Genomic DNA, 5000 nt, shown 5'->3' with positions numbered 1-5000 from the left:
GTCTCATCGTCATTGGACGACGATGACGACGAAACATGTTTGCTTCCCTGTCTGCTGAAGCCAAAGCCCCCATCGGAGGGGGGTTGTCCTTGTAATCCTATCTATTGACAAACGTTTTTCGAAATAAAGTCTTTCGTTTTTTTTTTTTACACTTTAATCCTTCTCCCGGGAATGTCTGGCTGGTCACAACTATTTCATCACATTGTAAAGAATCTACTCCCGCCCCGGGGGCCACGGTGGTTGAGAAAAATCCCCTCGCTCAAGGCCATGCCGGCATGAATTTGTAGCATTTATGATAATGAAGTGCGAGGATCCGTGTCGTCCCGGACCCTGTTCTAAAACCTTTCCGGAATCGATCGACGGTGCGCGTGGACGTCAATTTTGAGATTTGAATTAACGTCGACGAATAGAGGTGCTAACCTATTGGAAATCGTGAGTCATCTTTGGCACCGCTGGCCTATTGGGCTGCGTTGTGCTGACATTGATCCAATCATGGAATTGAATGTTTTGCCAATCATCGTTTGTGGTATTTCAACCTCCATTTGTGATCAAACACAGCCCGAGGGAATCCAGAATCGAGGGATCTATTGAGACACCATTTCTGAGCATCTCCTCCTGCTGAGCTCGTCTTGGTTGGGGTTTTCCAGCCATCAAACCAGCCACACAGCAAACCAAAAGCACGCTAATGCCTTTGCGCTCAAGGAAACTGTAGGATCGTCTAATTAACCCCTTGATGTTGGTGGTGATCATGATGCTGATGCTGGTGTGCTCCGCTCCATTCTGTAGCATTTCTTTCGCCAACACACGAGCGGCCCACGGTGCCGCCGTCGTACTGTCTTACAATCTTATTTCAGCAACAGACCGGGTACCAAGTACAAGCAACAACATTCGCTCGACGACGACGACGACGACGACAAACCGTTAGAAGCAGCGCCATCCGTTCCGTGGTGCTGCTTGCGCCTTTCATAATTCACCGTTGTTGTTGCATTGCGGAACGCCTTCGCGCGACGTCGACGGCGACGAACGGACGGATGGATGGAATGTCGATGCGGTCTCACTGATCCGGGTCCCTGCTACAAAATGCTACAAATGCCCGCCCGCCAAAGAGACCGCCATCGCGCATCTCCGGCGACATTCCCTGCCCTGTGCGGTAGAACGAATTATTGGATAATCGCGCTTGCGCTTTGGGATCGAAGACGGCTGGGTGCGAGCGGTGACAGGCTGCTCACGAAATGATGATGATGGTGGTGGACATGCTGGCCGCGCCTTGCCTATATGTCAAGTTCGTGAGTTGCGCGCGCGCGCAAAGCCGTTTGCGAAAGTCCCCCCCGAAAAATCAAAAGGAACTAGTGTGAGGTGATCGGGTGTAGCTTGATGTAACGGATGATAATTTTCGTATTTGATCATTCGTTATCGCTGAGACAGTTTCCTCACAGTTCGGTGTCACAGTTCTCAAGGTAGACAGGAAAAAAGTTTACCCTTTTTTTTTTATTGGAAAGTAGGTAGAAGCTTCTCCACCACGAGGGTGCGCCCCAATGGCCTCCAAAGCACCGTCCGCCTTTACCGGGGGCCAGCTCGCCTACACTCAACAGAACCTACCGATCGATCGATCCGGGGGGTGGTGTAATTAAAACAAAAACCGTTCAACCATTACGACATTCTCGTGCCACCCTTTCCCCGGTAGCGAATGGTGGTGATTCAATTCAATTCGAATGTGCACCACGAGTTTCATTCGAGCTCGCTACCGGCATGGACGATCCTGTAAATTGACCTACTCGACTACCGCGGAGCTGTCTACTGAGTGCTACCGGCACTTGGCCACCACCGAATCTCTGGAACGCTTTGGACTGCTGCTGGAATCCGGTACCGCTACTTCACCGGCGACCGGCAACCGGGGTCGCCGCCACACGGGACAATTAAGTCGTATAACTGTTTCATCGAATTAGTATTCCACGTAGAACGTTAGCTCGTGCCTTCCGCGGAGGTATCGCCGTCGACGTCGAGCGTTGGTCGACGGATTTGCTTGCCAAGAGCTTCTATCTAGCTGCGGCAGGTCGGGCGATAGATAGGCCAGCCAGTCAGCCAGTCAGTCATTGACAATAGCAATTGAAGTGGCGCACAGTCAGATAGGTTTAGTACCCGATGTCGTCATGGAGCAGGAGTGTCTAGTAAGGTGTTGGCTTAGTTTGAAAACGGATCTTGACTTTGGTTGAACGTTAATTCACGTAAAAACAAGCCTCATGTTTGACGATTTTTTGTGAAGGAACCATACAACTTATTTTTCTCAAGTAAATGTCAACTTTTCAAAAAAATTTGGTTGTATTTGGGGGAATATTTGTTTACAACTTCATTCATGGCATCAAATTTACCAGGACGTTTTTACGAACATGTATTTTTTCATGTGCTCATCGTAGCAGCTTGATGGAAAAATTAAAATGCACAAATCGATATCCTTTTGATAGAATATAAGTTTATCCAGCTTTTCCCGGGAGAAGGTTTGTTGATTTTCCATTATTTCTATTTTTCTAAGCATTTAGAAGTTGAAAAACTGATTACATGTTCATCAAACCGGGTTCGTCGCTTAAGTCAAGTCTTTTGAATCGAACCAAAAACAGTGCCGTAACTACGCGATGGGTCATCAGAAAAGTACAAATCAATATTCTTTTGAAAGAATAAAAGTTTATCCAAGTAGTCTCGTTGTGTTTTTGCTGATTTTTCAATTATTCGATTTTTGGCAGATTTTTGAAAATGAAAAAGTGATTTTGCCGAAAAAGCAAGTTTTACATAATTATTAAAAAAAAAACTATTTACAATTTTAAGAAAAACTATACGCTTTTACGTAGCAAATAGTGTACAAATTATGTGTTTAACATTTCAAATCGATCGGTCCAGTACTTATTATGCTACGATGGGCACCCTCATTGAAAACGTTGGTTTTGGGTATCGCGCCTCAAAAGAGCGAGCTGCATTGAGCTGTGAGCTGCAATATCTTAGTCTTCGAATAGTTTTTCTTCGATTGATCCAAAACAATTTACACAATACTCTTGAAAAGGATCAACATTCATGGAAAGTCACACTAAGAATGCATTTTGGGGCTTTCGCGACGACAAAGAACGCCCGGATGCTGTGCTGTGCAGCTTCAAGAAGAAAACAAAGACGGAACGGAACCCGAACAGGAGAGAGCAGCGAGCGTGTTAATACCCTTTGTCTTGACCCTTTCTCACCCCCCGGGCCCCTGGAAACCGGTTGTGCACCAGTCCGAGTGTCCGAGCTTTCCGAGATGCTAAAAGTATGCTGCAACGGAACTCTGCTGACTGGCTGGCTGGTTTGATTTAAGAACGTTCGAGCGTACGCGTGAACTCTGCGCCTTAGCCTTGAATGGCCGCAGTGCGCGTGAAACGTGAAACCGGCCCCGCGGGGTGGGGAATGAAGAACGATCATTTCTCACTCACCAAACACCCGCCTTCCGCCTTCGAACACTTCCGTCCTCCGTCTCCATCACCGACCCTGCACTGGCGGTCTATGTGCGCGGTCTAATTGATGGGTTCGCGTACGACCACCGGCCAGAGTGCTCTCGTGCAGCCCAACTCCAACACCAACTCAACCCAGGGACGGCGAATTTGTTATTGCACCGACAAGAGAGACACCCTCGTGGAGTGTGTGCACAGAAGGAATTCTTCGGACACGACGTAAGATCGAGCAGCAGCAGCAGCAGCATGACATCATGTGCTCAGAATGCCAAATTCCGTTTCGTTTTCCCGTGTCCCCGTGGAAAAAAAACATGGAATATCTCGATTACATAAAGGTGCCAGCCAGATCTGCACATGAAAAAGGCAATAAAGTCGTTGAAACTATCTCGCGATCACTCGACGAGACGCCGCCATGGCCATCAAACCGGCAGTTGCGCTTCCTTTTCATCGGCTATTTTTGGCCGAGCTGCATCGTGAAATGAAAGACTCCTCCGCGGCGAAGGCCAGAAGCCGAGGACCATTCAAATGCACCCGATGGCGCGGTCGGTCGGATGGAGTGCGATCTCGAATGGATCGAATGGAGTTGTGTGTACCGAACGTACTGCGAAGCGTCATCATTGGAACCGTAAAAAAAAAAAGGAAGGATAAATCCCAATCCAAGAGCCAAACTTCCTTGACATTTGGAACCGTTTCGCACTCCCGCTGGGTTGCTGTGGTTGTTTCGTAAGAACTGAGTGATTCCACGAATTGTCCATTACATGTCGACGACGGTGACGGTGTCGGATGCCCCACGCACATCACTAGTACACAATCAGCGTGGTTGCTGATCGTTTTGCACCGAAACCGGGTGAACGGAGGGGACGCCCCGGACCCGGGCGCATAATGCTACTCGTCACTCTATCGAACACAACTCAAAAAAAAAAGAAAAGAAAAACATCAGTCTTCAGCAAACACCAGCGTGATCCTAGCAAGCATTGTTGGGCGGCCCTGTAAAAAAAAACCGGTCCATCAAGATAGGTGAGAGAGATGAAAGAGATTTGGCAGACAACAGCAACGCAGACAACGCAGACAGGATGAGGAATGCAGTGGGCCTCGGAATGGAGAACATTTCACCGTCACCACCGCCCCCAGCGCCCTAACGGGGGATTACGGGTGTGTTTTTTTTTTTTTGGGGAGACCTCCTTCTCCTCGATCTCCTCTTCCTAGTGTCTAGTGCCTAGTTCAAACCAGTCCGGTTGCTGCTGCCTCCGCAGGAAACAATGTTACCACCAGTCACGATGTTGCGTTGTGTGCCTTTTTGGCGTCTTTTTTTTTGTGTGAAACATTTCATTCGATCGTCCCGCACCGTACCCACCCCTCAGCCACAGGATTGATCGCGACAGCTGGCCCACGAGGTGGTTCCCTACGGTGCTGGTGCGGCTCATCCATTCCCGGGGAGGAGGCACCGAAAGGGGAGGTGGGGGTGTTTTCGATGAAACTTGAATTCGGCACACATTGGCCCCGGGGGGAGGGGGAGGGGCACACTATTGA

This window comes from Anopheles aquasalis, chromosome 3, assembly GCF_943734665.1.
Source record: "Anopheles aquasalis chromosome 3, idAnoAquaMG_Q_19, whole genome shotgun sequence".
In the NCBI taxonomy this organism is placed as follows: domain Eukaryota; kingdom Metazoa; phylum Arthropoda; class Insecta; order Diptera; family Culicidae; genus Anopheles; species Anopheles aquasalis.
This window is presented reverse-complemented; position numbering follows the sequence as displayed.